The sequence below is a fragment of the Lagopus muta genome, chromosome 21 (assembly GCF_023343835.1).
Source record: "Lagopus muta isolate bLagMut1 chromosome 21, bLagMut1 primary, whole genome shotgun sequence".
Taxonomy (NCBI): Eukaryota; Metazoa; Chordata; class Aves; order Galliformes; family Phasianidae; genus Lagopus; species Lagopus muta.
The window spans coordinates 3833520-3853610 of NC_064453.1; the positions used below are offsets into that span (position 1 = coordinate 3833520).

The window sequence follows — 20091 nt, forward strand, 5'->3', positions numbered from 1 at the left end:
ATGGCCGTTCCCAACCCACAGGCCTTCACACAGGCCTCTTGTCCCAGGAAGGATGGGATGGAGTCTTTCTAAGCTCAGAGCTGAGGCTTGGGCTTCAGAGTTGGTGCTCCCGACCTCTGTTCCCAACAGAGGGCCTCAATGGAGGCTGGAGCTGGTGCTGAGATTGGGCTGGGCTCAGAAAGCCCCAACACCTCAGGCAAGTGAATGCAGCACAGACTGGTCTGCTGGAAGCCTTGCTGCTGCATCCTTCATCCTGCAGCACTACCTGCCCCCAGCCCCATCCCCAAATTGACACAGCTCCAAGCACATGTAACAGTTCCCACTGTATGGGTGGTGAGTTCACTCTGTAGCCTTTATTTACAGGCTCAGTGGAGAACAACTATGGGGCACGGAGAACCAGTACAGAGAGCAGAGAACCAGTATGGAGTAGGGAGAACCCATATGGGTGATGGGAGCACTGTGCTGTGCTGGGCGTGAGGCAGCTCAATGGAAGCAAACCGCCTGGGGTGGCATCAGCTGATCAGCCCCTGTGACTGCTTGCTCTGCTCTCACACACACAGGAAATTCTGCTCTCACACTTCCCAGCACAATCAGCTAATTAGTGGAGGTTTGTTATTTTAATGTAGTTTATTCATATGTGACAGCTAGTAAAGGAGGGGTGAGGGAATGTGGGGGGAGAAAGGAAGAAGGTGAGGTCTTAACTTCAAGGTCATGGAGAAGCTTGAACTAAACGGTCCCTATCACAGAGTCACTCAGATAATTGCACCTCACCAACAATTAACAGGATTCAATCACAAAAAAAAAAAACTACAAAAAAAAACACAACGAAAACCTGATTCTAAACCAGCTGCGTTGTCTCATTTCTCTTTTTATTTACGGTCCCTGTGAGAGGCACTCAGAGTGAGCAGGGTGACGGGTCCCAAAGCAGAGGTGTCAGCAGGGGCTCCTGGGTCCCTGCATGCTGCGACAGGGAGGTGCTGCTCCACAGAAGCAAGCTGAGATTAATCAGACCCCCTACGACGCACCCAGAAGCCATCGTGACAGCCCCTAATCCCGTAACATGACAGCCCAATACAAACACACTGAAACTTTAGACCTGCTGTCCAAGAGCCAGAGAGTGGCTGCTTAGCGTAAACTCCTGACAGCTTCAGACACGCTTCCCCGTCACAGGCTGCAGGAATACCCCCCTGACAAATCTATCGGCCTCCCACACAAAGTGAGGCAAAACGCTTTCCTAATGTCCCGAATGCATCCCCCCCCTGCCCCAACTGCATCCCTGCAGGAGCAAGAGCAGCTCCCAGCCATGTGCCTGCAACAGCAGCAGGTGTGAGCCACGCACGTGTGGCTTACAGCATCCCATCTCCCCCAGGCATCCCCGCACACCTCCCCACGCGGCTCCCTTTCACACATCTCCCCCCGCACACAGCCTCGTGCCTACAGATGGGCGCCCGCAATGCTGCCGAAGTCTCTGTATGTTGGCACCTTCCTTTCCCATCACATTCCCGCTCTATTTAGGGCAGAAAGTGCCGGCCGCTCCCGTGCGCAGCAGTACCGCGCTGGGACTCTGGGGAGGCTGCTGTGAGCTCCAGCTGGAGCCTGGCCAGGACCCCGACAGCTCACTGTGTGCACTCGGCGGGGGGCCAGCAGTGCGGTGGGGCAGGTGGCCGGGGCCAGGGCAGCCAGTGACCCCGGTGCTTCCTTGTCCTGGCAATCAGGACAGCCGGTGTGATGGGTGCAGGGAGGGAGGCACGCAGCCACCCACTGCCCCCACCCCGCAGGCACGGCAGGTCCCATTATGCTGGGCTGGAGGTGAGCAGCCAAGTGAGCGCACCAGACGGCAAATGAATATATAAATATTTATCCAAAGGAAGAGGGGAGCAGACGTTCCCGAGGCTGCACTTGCTGCGTACGCAGCAGCTCCAGGGAGCCTGCAACTTGTCTTCTACCCTGGCCCCGTGGCACACACACCCCAATCCTGTCCCTCCGGCCCCCCAGCTCCTGCCCTTCCCTCTTGCACATCTCCTGTCCCCTCTCCTGTGCTTGACTGCTTATTTTTAGCACAGCGATGCTCTTCTTTAACAATCTGGGCATCTTTCTGTGAAGTCTGAGTTAAAAATAAAGCAAGTTTAGAAAACGTACCTTTCCCATGATCTACCAAGCCAACCCTCCCAAAGACCATCTCTCCATCCCACCTGTGCCTGTATGACTGCAGGGAATCAGAACTCCCCCCTCCTCCTGCAACTCTGCCGCCAGCTCTCAGCAAGCCAGTGCATCTCTATCTCCCCATCCCTGATCTCCTCGTCTCTGGGGCAACAGGGACATTGGCAGTATCTGCATTTCTCCTTTAGGCTGACAACTTCCAACAGGGAAGGGAAACCCGGCTGGCAGAGAACCACTGAGAACGGCACTGGGGCTGGAGGGGAACAGAGCATCCTCACACGTCCAGGTAGGGGTGCAGCAGGAGGGCCCTGGATCCAGGAGTCCCTGCCCCAGCCCCCTCCCCACTCCACAACCCGCCAGGTCACCCCACGTCCGCACTGTGCTGTTTAAAGATTCCCAGCTAAGTAAACATCCCCCTTCATTTTCTTCTTCCAAATAGAAATGTTTTGATTTTGCATCAATCCGAGGAAGCCATTTATAACCTGAGCCTGTCACGGGGACTTTTCATCTCTGCCCAGGACGAACTCTCCCACATGCTCTATTTACACTGAGTGCTTCCTCTGAAAACAATGCCACCGGCAGCATGCCTGCCACCCCCTCCCCACGCCCTGCCACCAGACACCGGCTGCCCTGCACCATCCTCAGGACATCGCTCCCTTCAAGGAGGAGCACAGCGCCCAGCAGTGCTTTGGGCTGGGGACACAAAGGACCCCGGTGTGGAAGAGAGGGGTGCTGAGCCCGGGGATGGGAACCCGCTGGGGTTGGGCAGGGCAGGGCAGGAGGGCTCAGGGCTATGCCATGGGATGGGGCACAGGATGGGGAGGGCCAGCGCGGCAGCACTTCAGAGGGCCGGGCACGTCGAACAGATGGAGCTTTCATATTCTTATTGAAGAGTTTTCAGCCCAGCTGAGCAGCTCCGTTCAGGAGGGAGGTCCCAGCGCCAGCTTTCCAGGAGCTGCAAGCTCTCATTCGATTAATTATTAACAGTATTATTTGGGGCGGGGAGGGGGAGGGAAGGAGGGCCCACAAGCTGCATGGCCTTTTCTTTATTTAACCACTATGGTTCGAGTCCAGCATGGCAGCAGAAAGCTGCAGCCGTGCCCCAGCCATGCCCAGAGCAGTGGATAGCAGCCGGGCACAGCCCCTGCAGGGACATCTCCCCTGGCACTGGAGCCCTGCACCAGCCCAGGCAGCCCCAGCCCAGCCACAGTGTGAGAGTGGATGCAGTGTGTGTGCTTTCCCCTCTCTGGTTTATCAATAAAACATTTTATTGCTTTTAGCCCAGGAAATGACCTTGGATTAGTGGATGCTGCCTCTTCTGCCTGGCCTTGGGGACTTCAGTGAGGCTCTTTAGCAGCCCTGCGTCCTGCCCGCACGTCGGCATGGAGCGAGGGGAAGCCCTGGGTGCACACAGAGGAGCAGCACAGCACAGTGAGCCATCCTCCTGCCTTCCCCACTGCACTGCGCTGTGCTGCCCACCCAGCAAGGGGCAAAGGGAAGTCCTCGAGCTGCAGCACAGTTCTGCAGGGTGCTGCAGCCACAAGCCAGCCTCACTGCCCATGTCCCCTGCCATCAACCCAAGCACACAGTTCTGCCCCAGGTCGCCTTGTGCCCCACGCAGAGCTGAACCCCCCTCGCAGCATGCAGCCTGCAGTTGGTGTGAGCCTGGCCTCTGCCACCCCCACGCCCGCTCCCTGCAGCCGCGTCCGCCTCAAGAGTGAGCCCTAAAGTGTTAACGGCGATTGGTGAAATGGCACAGCAGATTGCTACAATAAATAATTTACTGATATTTATAAATATTCAAATCAGCAGGCTTCAGAAATTGAAAGGGGGGGGCTGAGACGATGGGGAGGGGAGCGCACACGCGCGTGCGTGTGTGTGTTTGTGTGTGTATGTGGAGGGAGGGGGGGCCAACATTAATTCCCAGGCTCTCCAAATTCATTTGAGGACTGTTTCTCATTTCAAACAAATATTAAATCTTTTGGTGTCAGACCTCCAAATAAAGCACTGAGCGGAATGTTGGGCACCTGCAGCTCCGTCCCCTCGGGTGGCTGCGGGCAGGGTGAGGAGCCATGCCACCGCCCCAGCTCAATGCCAGCCCTCATCCAGGGCAGAAACTGCCATTGCTGCCCCCGAGAAGCCGCAGGGCTCCTGGCTCTCACTCCTTGCTCTGTAAGGAAGTTCAGTTTCAGGGGTCGAAGCAGGAGGTTCAAGGCCAGAAGCCCTGGCACAGTGTCTCTGCCAGCCCCCAGCTCTCTGTGCAGGGGAGGAGTGAGGATGAAGACCCACACAGCTGAATCCCACACCTTTCACTGAGGTATGTGGTTAGTGGGCACACAGGGGACGGGTTGGGGTCAAGCTTTGTGATCTTAGAGTTCTGTTCCAACCTTAATGATGCTATGATTCTACGAATATCGGGATCTCTGAGCTCACCCTGAGCCTCCTGCAACGCCCAGTGCCCTGCTGAGCCCTGGGACGGCTGCAGGAGGTGATCCTGTGTCCTGCCCCATAGCACCCCATTGGCAACGCCAGGCTCCAGCATGGGGCGAATTTCCCCAGATGAGTAATGGCTTTTCTAATGCACGGGCAGGCTGTCAGCTTCCCTACTCCCAGTGTTTTATGGGTTTAACTGAACGGCTCTGAACTCCCTAGTAAGAAATAAAGTTATCCCTCAGCGTCCCTTCTAAACATTTCACTCAGTGCAAACGGTGTTTAAGAAAAATGAGGACATATTTCTTCTTAAGGATGCAGTATCCCCCTTCAGAGGCCTAATTTATGCCATATATCACTGGCCAGGGAGAGGAAGGCAATGCAGACCTCACACTAGGAGTGAGCTGGTCCCGGCTGTCCCTCCTTGTCCCACAGCCCAGCACTGAGCTTGGGGGCTGCCATGAGCCCAGAAGCAGCAGCAGGAGGCACTTGCTGGAGAGCCTCTACTGGAGGCACTTTCAGTGCAGGGCCAGTGACGGAACGCTCCAGTTTGCTGCTCTGGGTGCTGTGCAGGCCTGCGTGCAGCCCCCAGGCTTCAGGGCTGTTCCTTCAGGTGGCACGGAGCTGAGAGAAGCACCTGCAGCTCCTCGTCCTCGCCTTTATTATTAATTTTTTAGCTCAGTGAAAAGGTTTACTATCCTAAGTAGCCTCACTCAGCCTAAGTAAGTCCATAAATCATGCGGGCCTGCTGACATCACGGCCCTGCCATCAATCTGCCCAAAGGTTGTGGGGAACACAGGGGAAGAAGCCAAGAGATGGGTGGGATGCAATGGGGCACACAGGGTCTGGGTGTGGGGCTGCCCCTATGGGTGAGCTCCAGGCTCCTCAGGTAGGGCCCTACGCTCACCGGGAGGCAGCAAAAGAGCCTCTTCAGCACCCTGAAGCTCAGCCCTAATTGCTGGGGAACAGAATGCTTGCTGCACCGCTGAGAAACAGACAGAAAAGTTGACTGCCGTGGCCTCACAGGGTGCTGCTCCCTGGGGCCATGCCCTGCCCTTCGCTGCTCTCCCCACCGGCCATCGCAGCTCATCTCCCCATTCCCCATCCCCAGCAGCGTGGCCACGCACTGGTGGGTCGCACACACACACCGACGCAGCCATGTGCGTGTCACACCGTGTGCGAACCGGCACAGCAGCACAGACCGACATCCCACACCTGCGAGCGCTCGGGTACAGCCCAGCACGGTGACACACGCGCTGCGCACCTCCCGCAGCACGCAGCGCTCCGCAGGCTCCGGTGAGCTCGGCACGCTCAGCAGCTGGCAATCCCTGCCGGCCGTGCTCTGCTCCGTGCTGGGAGCGCACAGCCTCTCGGTGCCCGCTGCTCCCCGGCCCCTCGCACCCCCCAGGCCGTGTCCCCGTTGGTGCCCCAGACGGCTCCGCACCTCTCCCTCGCTCGCTCCCTTCCGCTCGCATCTTTTCATGAACTCTATTTCTCTTTCCTTTCTGAAAACAACTGAGCTGTAAATACTGTTTAACCTTCTCCCCCCCTTCCCCCCTCCCCTCCGCACTATAAAAACACAAATATGCCATAACTCAGCTGGCTCAGCCGCCGCGCCTCCAACATGCCCTGCTCCAGGCCTCTCAGGAAGGTCATAACAAACGACTTTCCGATTCAGTGCTCCTGAAATAATTTTGTGTATTAAAACCTGAATCTGCACTTTCTGGACCGAAAGCCTCTCTTAATTATGGCGAGCGTCCTTGGGATGGACAGTGATCCTTCACCGCCGCACCAGCAGCCAACCGCAGAGGCAGCGCCTGCCGGCTCCCCGCCGCCCCCCCGCCCCGGCCCCCCTGCTCCCGCGCCCCCCCGCCTTCCCTTTGCCCAATCTGTTTTCAAAGTGTGTCTGTCCTTTATTAAATTGTTTTCTTTTCCACATTATCAGTTGCCATGGAGACCTCATCTCTCGGATTATTTGAATTTCATTATATCTATTGATTTGGGAGCATTTCATCTTTTTTATTGTTTTTCTGTCAATTTTCAAAACGAATAACCATCTAATTTGCGTCAGTGCTGATTATGTTTGTCCCTCAATAGAGGTCGGCAGCTGCGTCGGGGAAACAAATCAATGGGAAACCATCATAAACCTCCCCAGTACAATCTCCAGGATATGTGGGTGACATTCCACGCCTGCGAGGAACACTCATCATATCCAAACTTCTTCCTTGCCTTTTTGCCTTCCCCCCTCTTTCTGCCGGTTCCCCCACGCCGGGCTCTGCCGGCCCATGCTGTCACATCACACCCTGCTCACTGCACGCACGGACACGGCCGATTTCGGAGCTTCACACCGGGAGGGGAGCCAGGCGAGAAGAGGGGGAAGGAATTACATTATTATTATTTTTTTTTAGGTAAGAAAGACGGGAAGGAAAGAACAGAATGACGAGAGAAAGATAGAAGAGGAAAAGTGGATCGGGATTGCAAATTGCTTACTATGTTTTTTTTTTAAATAATTTATGCAATTTTAAGCATTTATGTATAAATTTTTTAATAAGCCACCCTGGAGCAAAATAGCCATTAACATCCCGATGTCCTTCTGTCCAATGGGCTCGTGTGCAGGATCAATTTCCGAGAGTACTTTCCTTTTTTTTTTATGACATGATAAAATGCTTTTAAAGCAACTTACACAAATATGGAAATTTTTTTTCCCCTCCTCTTTTTTTTTTTTTTTTTTTTTTTTTATAACAGCCTCCACTTATTCACTAGGGAGAGAGCGAGCGTGTGCGCCGGGGAGGGCAGTTGGCAGAAGGATAGACCCAGCCCTAACTGGAACGGACCTGCCTGTCCTTCTAACAAGGGCATAAACTTTCATTAGCGATGCACACAGTCAAAGGCAATTTAGGGAAACGCGCTGTACAGAAAAGGAAAACCTCAGCGGTTTTTATACAGCGGCTCCTTGGCTCCGTCCAGGGGGCTCTATCCTTGAGCTTGGCTCACGCTCACCATCAAAGTGACCCCACCAGGGGTGGCAGTGGGGACAGGGACGACGCCGGGGCTGAATGGGGACAGCGGCCTCTTGCCCCACGGCCACCTAGTGCCATCCTCTGGCCCAACACTTGGCCCAGGTGGAGACACCCAGCTCCAGTCATGGGGAGCACACAGTCCACTGCCTTGTTGGGGTGCAAGGACAGTGCAGACCCACGGATTTAACGGCACTGGCCACAGGCTGGGTCCCACTATGCCGGGACCTGCACCTGCCCCACAGGCAACACTTGGGGGCACATGAACGGGGAGAAAAAAAATAATTAAAAAAATCAAATCGGGGGCAGGCCACGCTCAGCTCAAAAAGCACAAAGTGCCGAGAACAGCAAAGCCAATCAATAACAATCACAGCGCAGCAGAGAGCGAGGGAAGCGTGAATGGTTTTGGCTGCTCCCTGTGCGCCCGGAACACACGGCCCAGCTCCAGCACGGCCGCAGTCACAGCTCACAGAGCAGCGGGCTCCTGGCACAGGGATGATGCTGGGGAAGGTTCCTGCTGTCCCCAGGGCTCAGAGCCCTAAACCACACATCCTGCTCCCCCTACTCTGCACTGGGGCCCCTTCCCCCATCTGGGGGACCCGTCGTGGTGGCCGGCGGACATGAAACCTGCCCACACGCACACAACCAGGGCTCTCCCTTCTCCTGCTCTTGGGTCACTCCTCACCCAGATTTGGGGATTTCACTGCAGCACCAAGAGGTCAGTAGGAGTTAAGAGGTTTTCCGATCATGTCTGTTACTCTCTTGTGTGTAGGCAGAGTGACATACAGCCCAGCCAAACCTGGAGCTGACTTTAACATGATGGCACAGAGATACCAGGCATGGCCCAGGCAGTGCACCAGGGAGAAGAAGGCAGCATTTGCCAGCCTGAACGTCCATTTGTCCACAGGACGCAGGCCCTCTTATCTACAGCACACCAGCATCTGTTTCAGCACAGCTACTTAGAAACTTAACCAGGGGAGGAAGCGCTGAAAAGGGGAAAGTCTCTGGTGTGGGTCAGAATAATTAGGCTGAGCTCAAATTGGCTTTAGGCATCTGCTGCTGCCTGAGCGACACCGAGCCACGCTGCCTCCCCCAGGCTGGGACAGAGGGACATGGGGGGAGGCACAGGGGGACACGGGGTGAGGGGACATGGGGCTAGGGAACGTGCTGTGCCCGGTGCAGGGTGTATCTGGGAACAGGGTGGCTTCTGCTGGAGCCATAGAGCCTCCTCGCCCCACTGCCATTAAAGCCCGGAGAAAAGAGGCCAGACAGAGAGATTGAGATGAGCCATTTCCCCAACAAACTTGCTTCCCTTTTTCATTCGCTCCTTTCTTTTTTTCTCCCTTTAACTGTCATTAAAATAACAAGTTTCTGTTACAGTCTAAACATTCCCACATTGTATAAAGGGTTATGTTACACCAGAGTCACTGCCGGGCCCAGTGTTTGCACAGAAACCTCACTGCAGGTCCCCCCTCCTGACGAAGTGACTTATTAAAGTTTAAACAGTAATTAACAGAACAATAAAAATAAAGGGATGTTTGGGGAGTCGTAGTGCACACAGGGTTTTTGGCAGTGCCAGCACTTTTCAGTGCCCTGCGCTGGCAGCAAAAAAACGGCTGCAAAACCAGGGGCAGAGTTTGGGAGTGCGCTGCTGGGAAGGGGCTGGGGCCGCAGGGCCATCCCAGCCCAGGGTGAGGTGCAGAGGGGGCAGGGAACAGGACGAGGGGATGAGGATGGGGATGGACATTGCAGAGTGCTCTGGCAGGAGGCCGGGTCAGAATCGGTGCTCACCACCAGCCCTGGGCTCCAGCTGCGCTCTGGATGAGCCCCCAAAGGCTGAGTTTTGGGAACTGTGCCTCTGAAAGCAAGTCTGGACTTTGAGGGAAGCAATTCTTCTACTTAAGTGAGAGCAGGGAGGAGGAAATGCAACTCCTGAGCAAAACCCTGAGAAGAGCAGGAGAGCCTGTGATGCTGTAGGACAGAGCTCAGGAGCCACTCCTGAGTGGGAGAAGGAAGGAGAAGACATGTGAGTAAGGCAGTCCCGTGCAGGAGGCTCTCAGCTGCAGATCTGATGGTGTGAGAGCAACCTAGGGTTGCTGTCAGCAGCATCACAGCCCCTCCCAGCACCACAGGCCTTGCAAGCCCACGGGAAATGGACTAGCAGGCTCCTGCAAGAGCAAGGCTGCTTCTCCTCCTGCTTTGTTCCCAACACAGTCACCTGCCTTGCCCAGGATGAGCTCGAGAGCAGGTGAGTAGGGTTGGAGTTTAGGTTGTCAGCCCTCCCTGCTACCCAACACGCAGCTATGCAGAAAGATCTCATTTGAAGATATTTTTGGTGCCTATTGTAACTATTCTCAAATGTTTGCCTTAGTAGCTCACAGTGCTCGTTGGCTCTCACCCTGACGGGTGACTCAGTACACACAGCATTGTGCAGCCCCATGTTTGCTAAATCTCTTCCAGTGCAACTGCTCAATTTGCAAACAAAAAGACAGCTCCTAATGGGTGGATCTTATGTGCAACGTGAACTTGGGGAGCGTGACTCCCACACAGCCCATGCCAAGCCCCTTCCTGGTGTGCTGGGGTGCAGGAGGGGGCCAAGTCTCCCCAGGTCCACGTGTTGCAACCCAAAAAATATCCTCCAAAAGCCACTGACTTGGCTCTAGAGCAGTTCATGAAGCTGATTCCTTCTCTTTGTTGCCTCTGCTAGTGACAAGGACTCTGTCACCTGCTGCCTCGATGCACTGTGCACTTGGTTCTGCAGCTGCAGAGTTGGTGCTGCAGGGCAAAGGGGCTGAAAAACAAGACACATTTCAAGCTCCTCAAAGTCAACAGGCCTCATTCTACTTCCAGCAGCTCAGTGATTTACAGCTCAACATTAATGCTCACAGATATCCACCAACAGTTACCCCTGGTCTGGGAAAGGCAGGAGCTCAATTCTCCAGAACTGAAGGCAGGTGTTAAAAATGTGACTTCCCAGGCAGTTATCACTGGTGATTTTTAATGAGCTGTTTTCTAGGCACTAGGGAAGTGAGGGACATGGGGCTTTCTGATCCTGCTCACACTGAAGTGATAGAAAAGGCACGGCACCAGAGTGGAACTTCTCATCCCCTCCACCCAGTGACAGGACATCCCCATCCCCAGCTCTGCAGTCCCAGCTGAAGGGTGATGTGCTGAGCCAGCCTAGATCAGTGTCAGCACAAGAGAAGGGGGCCCTCAGTCAGCACCCATGTGCATTTTCCTCAGCCATGTCTAAGGAGCCTTTGTGTCAGAACCGAGCACAGCTTTGTACAGGGACCTAAAGCATTTTTGCATTGCAGGAAGACAGTCCTGTGCACTTCCAACACTGCATTCAGGACATCTCTACAGCATGGCCAGTAACTTCCTGTAGGGAATGTTACGTGAGAAAATTATCTAATGCACTCTTAGTCATCTGGCCGTGCAACCTGCAGAGGGAAAAAGGAGCAGCCAGCCTTGCTTCAGTATGGCCCTGCTTCCAGACACCACTGGCTTCAGATACCATTATCAGTACTGGCCTGGTCCACATCCCAGAACTCAAGCTCTCTTTCAATTAACAGGCCCTGAGATTATTTAGACTATTCTTGCTGCTATGTTCAGTGTTATTTGCAATGAACACAGAAGATCAGCATCTCCATGTCCTGCAGAACCCACATGCAGCTGAACACAGAGCCAATGGCATGTTTCGAGTGCTGCATCTTCATCTAACTGCTTCTGCGAGGCTTATGGAGACCCATCCCACCAGTAAGGGCTTTGATATGTCATACATTTCTATCAGTATGTATTTGAAATGTCACGTGGGAACCAGCACTCTAAAATCTGAGTCTTACCTCCTTTTTGGAATGGACTTGAAACAAAAAAGAAGCAAGCCTGCTGGCACACTCAGCCTTCAGCACTATCTTCAATCAGAGAAGCCTAATTATACCCATTACACTGATGAGGACGCACTGGCACAAAGCTACGCATTCACAAGGCTACAGATACCAAGCAAATCAGTGGCAGAGCTGGAAAAAAACCTGGGGATGGCGGTGACAGACTCGTCACCCACCCGGGTTGGCCATGGGTCAGTGGGATACGGAGCTGGGGAGGAGCCCCCCACTTCCACCTGGCAGGGTGACAGCTTCACTGCAGGGCTGGGCCACCAGGAGCTCCTGCAGCCCCACAGACGGGCATGGATGAGTCGTCTGTTCCTCCTGAAGCTGCTTAATCAACTCCCGCTTGCGGGTCCTCGCAGCGAGGTCCAGCCTGATCTGTGTGAGCATTAACCAGCCCTGAGCATGTAAAGCCCAGAGATTGTCCTGGGCATCAAGGCCAGCGTTTGCCCTGACCTCTCCCTGCCAGGTGCTGGGTGCTCAGGTCTAAGAAAGGCTGCAGAATCCCTCGGGATTGAGAGTCATTACATAAACAATACAATAGGATCACGGCTGTAATTGCAGAAGTGCCTGAAGTCTTGGCACTGGAGCTTGCCGTGGCAAGGGCCTCTAAATGGAGACCCAAACAAAACAAACAAAAGCCCCAACTCTGTCAGCACTTAATGAACAATAATAAACAATAAATAATAACCCTACCAGCCAACCTAGCAAGATAGATGTGAGACACCGGAATGGCTCTGTGGAAACACTGACCCTACAGCAGCTGCCTTCCCTCCTCAACTCGTGGCACGCTGAGCCGAGGCCACTGGGTACCAGGTTGGAGTCAGAGGGGATACTGAGGTCTCAGAGGAGCAGGCACCCATGGTGAGGTGCACGACAGCCACAGTCTGGCCCTCCTGGCTCCGTACCCTCACCTGCTCAGCACGCACTGATCACTGCTTTATTGCAGGATCTCTCCATGGGCTCTGAAGGCAAAAAGCAGCAGATGGAGCTGAGCGAGGGAACGCAGCAAGGTGGGAGCCCAGAGCCGCATCCTGCAGCGCCTCGGTGCGAGGTCCCCAACGGGACAGTGGGAGCACTGTGGGCAGGGACCAGGCTGAAAGCAGGGCCTAATTTAAGTATTTTTATAACTCGGTGCTTGTGACAGTGGATTTAGCAGTTGCCAGCCATCTGGAATAAAGAATTACAGCCACCTCCCTAATCCTATATTGCCTAAACCCTAAAGCTGGTTATGGTGCAAGGATGAGGCAGCAGGCTGGGAGGAGGCAGAGAAGGCAAGGGGGGGGAAGAGAGAAGGGTGTGCAGGAAAATTCCCAAACTCATCATATTTCCCTGGGGTGCCAGCAGGTCCAAGAAGCACCACGAGTATTTTTGCTGGGAATCCACTGAAGATGGGATGAAGGAAAAGGGGGGAGAAAGGAGCTGAGGAGCCCTCCAGGACCACCCCGCTGCCTGCGCCGCACACACGCACGCAGAGGCTTACTGGTCCGCGCAGGGCTGTCAGGTAAATTAGATCTGAAAGCTGACAATTTCTGACCATATTTCCTTGATTATTTCAAACAAATGCACACCAGCCGCTGTAAGGAGATTAAAGTGACATAAACGTCCCGAGTGGGAGGAGGGAGGGCAGAGAATTCAGGTCACCCCCATCCGTCCCCCATTTGACAGCCGCTATATCGCTATCCAATCCAATAAAAAAATCCCCCTCTTTTGCTTTAATTAATTTTACAGCTAGCTTGCTTAATTACTTTCAATCAAAATCCTCCTGCCATCGCAAAATTAGAGATGGTTGAGCTCCATTAGCCTAAATTCTTCATTTCCATATAGAAAGAGGCTCCCTCGGCAAAGCCAAGAGGGCTCCCTCCCGCTCGCGCCGCCATCGGACAGACGCCCGTCCGTCCTTCCATCTGCCTCCAGCTCCCAGGCAGGGGCGGGGGAGCAGAGCCAGCCCTGTCTCCACCACCCACTCCCACAGAGGGCTGCCCTGCTCTGCCCTCCCACCTCTACCCACGCAGAGGAAAGGATGCCGTGGGCAGGCTGCCTTCCATCTGCCCGCTGCGGGGCCTGCTACCTTCCTTGGGAGCATCTGGCACCGGTGGCTGCCAGAAACACGACCCGCAGTCCACAGAGCCGCGACATTCCCGGCCTCCTGCGCGCCATTTGCACCTCTTTCCTGCAGACACAAATCATGAGCTGTCCTATTTCAGGCTGACGTAGAGCAGCCCCAACTGGTCTCATGGCCACGAAACCTCCTCAGGAGCTCAGGGAGGGGCTGTGATGAAGCCCGGAAGGGCAGCAGGAACCCAAAGGGAGCAGAGAGCTGGGCATGCAGGAGAACCAGCTCCATCCCAGGCATTGGCAGGCGTTGGGGAGAACCACCCAGCTGCAGGCTGGCACTCATCCCTCCCTTTTTCTCTGCTTCCCTATGGCCTCCTCCTATCCCATCACAAAGCACAACGCCCTGGGAAGCACCTGGAGCAGCAGCACAGTCCCAACTCCCAGCACCCAGCACCCACCCACCGCACAGGGCTGGGGGGACTCACAGGAGCAGGAATCCCCGCTCGCTGGGAAGACGGGTCAGACCTTGCTTCCTTCCAACAAAACCAAGGAGAGCCAAACACAGACCTGTTTTGTTTATAAGCTTAAAACTGAATCCAATGGCGCATCTACCTGGGGATTTTAGATTAAATGGTTTAAGAAACTCAAATAGGCTTTTTAATCTGGTCAAATAAAAAGAGCCCCAAAGAAGCAAAGAATTCACCCTGACGCTGGGAAGACTGCGGGGCAGGACGGCTTTCCAACGCTCCACAGCACCTCCCCACCCTGGCATGGGACACTGTGTATTTGCCAAAATGTGGAAGCCCAGGATCCACCCTGTTCTTCATGTTCCCATGGACGACCCACTCACACCACATCGTGTTTTTCTCATCCTGTCAAGGCCCTTCCCCCTAATACCTGGCAGCACGCAAACACGGTGCCAGCCCTGCAGCACCAGTGCCAGTCAAAAGCAGCCCAAGTACCCAAATCCCTAATCTCCACGCAGTGCATCTGTGCACCGAGCAACCTCTCTGCATGGTGGGCCAGCAGATGTGAAGCTGAGCAAAGATGTGGCTGAGGCAAAGGGACACCAGCACTGCAGGACCTGAGGAGCTTGAGTAGTGCCTGCAGGTGAATCCTGCCAAAGGGCAGGAAGCAAAGGGCTCCTTCCTGTGCCACATCTCATCACCCTTTGACCCCCAACATCTCCTGTCCCCCATAGCCATGCTTCAGCTCCAGAAAGGCTCAGGATCAGCCCTGCCCTGCACACGCTCTGCAATGAAATTCCCGACTTGTGTCTCGCCTGCTCCAATGTTCAGAACAGCTGGGACAATAGAACAGAAAGGCCCTAAATCCACCAGACTCACCCTAAATAGCAGTGGCCCATAATTTCCCCTGACATCCAGGAGCTTGTTATTCTTTCCCCTCGTCGCCTGGCTGGAGCTGTTCAGACCCATCAGTGTTATTCTATGCATTAAACGGGAAAAAAAACATAACCCAACAACAACCCAGAGAGTTTTCCAGCCTGCCCAGTATGGCAGAAGGGGCACATCCCCACTGAGCTGGGGGAGAGGGGAGAACCAAGGTCTAAGACCACACCGGGACCCCCAGACAGACCCCTTCCTCTGTCCCCATCTCTGCAGCCTGTCATTGCCATGGGGAGTTTTCACTGCAGCAGCTTGGGGTTGGGGTTTTTGGTGGCTTTTTTTTTTTTTTTTCAGGCCAGCTCCAGCTGATTAAGGACCTGCAACAGGATGTAGGGATTACTGTGAACCTGGCTCGGGATCAGCTGGGGCACAGAGCCAATGGAGAGAGCGAGGATTGCCCCCAGCCTGGCTGCCAAGCCGGCACTCGTCCTGTTGGGAGGCTGTGAGGGCTGAGCTCGTGCTGGAACAAGGCCCCTGTCCTTACTGGCTCTGCCGGGCAATGGCCTGAAGCCCACACTGAAAAACGTGCCCAAAGGAAGGGACGGGCAGTGGGGACCATGGAGACTTGGCTTAGAGGGCTCACTGGAGAGAAAAAATCCTATATGGACTAGCTCACCCTGGGTTAAAGGGTGGTATGAGAGGCAGGAGCATCCCCCACCTCCTGCACTGAGCTGGCCATGCCCTGGGATTCCCTGTGCCTCCTCCAGCGCTGTGCTGGATCTGAGGCTGTAACACACAGCAGAACACTGTGCTGAGCTCCCAGCCAGGAAGAAGTGCTCTGGGAAGGCAGTAACCTCAGCTGGCATGCACAGCACAGCAGGATCTGGCTTCTGGGGAGGCATCGAGAGCAGAATTAGCTTCAAGGAGGTTTGGGGGCTTCTTTTAATTCTGTGAATCTGATCCCTGCTTGGACCAGCACCAGCCTCCAGCATCCTTCTAAAGTGACTGTCATTACAGTACTGCTGTTCCCGGAGGAGCATGGCCCCGTGCTCAGCTCTCCCCCCACTCGCTGCTGCTCTCCTGCCGCTGCCCCCAGACCCCTTGCAGCACAGAAACTCCAGCGTCAGCTCCTGCCGGCCTGGGGCTGTGGGGGGAAGGCAGGGCTGCATATTGCAGGCGGAGGCCGCTGGGATACCATTGAAAGCCGCTAAATATGACCAGGTTAGCACTTTAGTCTTTAATGGCAGGTCACCATTAATAAACCTAGGGCCCCAGGGTGTAGTACAAGCCTCCCTCCCCCCTCGCCCCGAAATACTCATTTCATTAACTTCACTGCACGCGGCGCTCGGCACCTGTCAGAGCTACAGCAGCCAGGAGCTGGGCGAGGGGTAAGGACATCTTGGGGCAGAGCCCTCCTGCCCTGGGAAGCCAAAGGAGGTGGCTGTACCCCATCCCATCCCATTCTATCACTGCATCTCACTCCAGCACCCCATCCGAAAGGACTGCACTAACAAGGACAGCCCCAGACCCAGGCTCTCAGGAAGTTGCTTTGTGTCACCATGCCTGGCATTCCACATCTGCAGAAAGATGACAGCAGCACTGATGGCCACGAGGGGAAGAAGGGCAGAGGGGAATTACCTTGGATCTGGGCGCTTGTAAAATAAAAGGCATTGTGCAAACAGGAAAAGCCAGGTCCTGCCTGCAGGGCTGCTGGGTGACCAGAGGATCGCCCCAGGACATGAGGTGACCGGGGCCATCACTGCAAAGCAGGGCTGCCACCACCCCAGCCCCGCTCGCCCTGTGGCTGCCAATTGCCAGGGCTGCAGCAAGAGGACACGGAGGGACAAGATGAGGAACAGCATGAGGCCAGCAGCTTCCCGGTGAGAAGGTATGAGGGGAGAAGGGACAAACGCGATGCCCCAGCTGCCAAAAATCCCACAGCAAGCCTCTATCGATCTGCCCTACTTGGCAATTGAAGCTGCAGTCACCGTCTGTGGTGCCAGATCGATACAACCTGGGCGGACAGGGAGGGAGAGGCACTTTTAAGGGAAGACGGAGACTTGAAAGGGAAGTGTTTTGATTTTCAGAACGCCTGAAGAGTCAAGGAAGAGAAAACACCAGGACTGAGGCTGCAGTTTGGTTTGGACTCGCTTCAAATACATACTAAGCCCTGTGTGCTGGCCCCGGGACCTCCTGCACATGCCACGAGGGGCCGCGGCCGGGCTGGAAGCACCTCAGGCCCTGTGGGTGCCCCCAGACCCTCCCCAGGGCCAGCAGCTGGCCAGGAGTCCCTGTGCAGCCCAAAGGACCCCTGGGGACACTGCTGGGCCCTATGGGGCAGGGCCTGGCACTCGCAAGTCCAAGCCGAGGCCTCAGTACTGACACCAGGCATCACAGACACGGCGTCCAAACAGCCCGTAATGCACCCTCAGCTCACTCTGCGCCCCCAGCCCCGCGAGGGCAATGAGGGAAGGCCTAGGACAGGGCTGCTGCTGTGGCCCAGCGCTGGGCCAGAGCCTCGGGCCTCACCTCTAAACGCCCTTCAGACGGCCCCGGCGCGGGAGGGGAACTGCAGTTGTTCCAACGCTTCTCGCTCAGCACAACAACTGTTGCGGTCCTTTTAGCACAAACCCAGCAACTGTTCCCAAAAGTGTGGCCTCCCTCAGCTCCCGGCCTTTCAAAAAAAAATCCCCAACAAGCAATCTCCAAAATGCCAGCTTCTGAGTCAGGGCAAAAATGTTGTTAACAAAAACATCACTCAGGGGTGGGACACCTGCTCCCTGACAAGCAACTGGCCCGGCTGCCCGTGGTTGGCGTATTACATCAGGCCCCAAAAAGAGCCGGGGACGGGAGGGAGAAGGGGAGAGAGTGGAAAAGAACAGACAGAGGGAGGGTGACAGCAGCGGGAGGCACAGAGATAAAGGCGGGAGGAGAGGGGAGGCAGGCGGGTGAGAGAGCAAGCGAGACGAGAGGGGTGAGCGGGCGGCAGCGGGGCACATGGCAGCGGGAGCACAGATAGGAATGGTGTGCAGGGAGCGAGAAACTAGGGGGGGCAACAGGGCACGGGGAGAGGGCAGGAAGAGTGGGCACGGCAAAGGAAAAAGGGCGCGATGGGAGGGGAGAGATGTGAGGGGTCATGGAGGGGAAGGGAGAAAGGGACAGAAAAGGAAAAAGGAATAAAAGAAATAAACAGGGGGGAGGGAGGGAAAGATGTCTATTAAAAACCTCAGTGCATAACACAAAATGTCAGGGTTTATAGCTTCATTCTTGGCATTGCTGGTACTGAGAACCCCACACAGAAATGTCACTGCTTGTCATGTTTAATCACCTGCTATTTGTTAACACCTTCGCTGCAAGGAGTCTGCCCCTCACCCCTCGCAGGCGTTCCTTTTGGAGGAGAAACTGCAAAAACACAGCTCTGCCTCCCTGCTGCCCGCAGCCAGCCCAGCCAGCCCCCAGCCCCAGCCTGGCCCCGCTCTGCCGCCCCGGGGTGGGCACTGACACTGGAAGGAACACAGGGCAGTGCTGTGGCAGTGGGGCTGCTTTGTGGGCAGGGGGCTTCAGGGAGGGAAAGAGGATGGGAGCAGAGGGGAAGGCTGAGCCCAGTGAGCTGCCACGTGGGTGAGTGCACGGGGTGCCTGTCCTCCCTCAAGGATGCGCTGAAGGGCCCCGTAACACACACGTATCCCTTCAAGTCTGGGATTCTCCTATCTGTTTGCTTGAACAGCAACTGTCACACGAAAGCAAACATCCAAAGCTATTAAACACGCAGTTACAGTTCCTCGCTGTGGCACCTGTGCTGGTGACTTTGCTCTGCTTCCTTCCCGTGCCTTTGACCCCATCTCATATTCACACTGGTTTTCCCCAGGGCTGGCGCTTCCCACCTCGCTGCAGGACTCGGGGTCAGCACCAGGCAAGGCTTTTCCCTGATATTTCACGCATCCCAATTGGAAAGAAACCCAAAGAGCTCTGCCCTGCACAGCAGGGTTCTATCATGTGAGCAGTGAAAATCTGACTGTATATTTTACACACTCACCAAAATAAATAAATCATCCCCCCAACCCAAAATAACAATCTAAAGCTGGGTGTGCAAAGGTGACTAGTGCAGCAACTTCCTTTTAACCCAAGAACTGTCTCAACACAAATGCCAGCTCAGCTTCAGCACACTCCCAACTGCTCCTGAGTGACAGGGAAGCTGGACTTTCCTCTTGGAAACCAACAGCATTTGGGGAGCTGAAGAAATGACAACAGGATGAGCTGTGAGGGGACCCAAAGGCTTGTCCTGCCCAAAAACAGGCAGGCAGCAGCTGCTGGACTGGGGGCTTCCCACCAACACTAAGGACATGCTGGAGGAACATCCCGAGCAGGAAAAGAAGCAGAAGTGCAGGAGGGCAGCGCTTCCCTCTCTTACCCATACAGTATGATTTTGAATCCAGTTTAGATCACCCAGAACAAGCGAGATGAGAACCCCAGAGCCCAGCACAGGCGGCTCTGGAAGCCCAGCCGCAGGCCTTACAGCCCAGTACCCAGCAGGGGTGGGGGCAGATGCGACTCGCAGTGGTGGCAGGGACGTGTGCCCCTGCCCCGTGGAGCCACCTGATCCTATTCTGGGAACAAGAACAGCACACAAGGCCTCCCGCTGGCCCCTGGCCAGGGATAGAATTCACCCTTCTGAACGCGGGCCAAGATGATCTAAAGCGACTACTGACTTCGTTGCCCAACTCGAGGCACCTTACATGGGCTGATTTTTCAAGTGTCACTGCTCAGCACCGCAGGGACCCGGCCTCTCCGAGATGCCAAACACTCTGTGTCCAGCTGCCACGTGAAGCAGGGAGACGACCGCTCTTCTCCTTTGTGATCACTTCCAGCCTTTCATCTTTTATCCCCCTCCTCTCCTCTCCTTTCTCCTTGTTCTTTTCTTTTGCAGCTTTTTATGTATTTCTCCCAGTTTTCCTCCCTCTCCAGCCCTCAAGGTCATGCTGCACATTTCCACGCTGAATATTTACTCAGTGAGCCAGGTCCTTTCACAGGCGCTCACCACAAATATGCTTTCTGATAAAGTCTGCAGAAAAGAAACTATAAAACCTCAAACAATGCCAGAAATACATTCAAAAATCCAAACAGGGCAGTACGGGCTATAAAGGGGTAAGGTAACTCGGCAGAGAAAGCCAGCAAGTGAAATCCACTTGGCGA

General features: G+C 55.1%; 1 protein-coding gene across 6 annotated transcripts in view; it reads right to left on the reverse strand.

The window, feature by feature from the left end:
• CASZ1 (castor zinc finger 1) overlaps positions 1-20091 on the reverse strand; it is a 152372-nt gene that overhangs the window by 46903 nt on the left and 85378 nt on the right. The window lies entirely within an intron of this gene.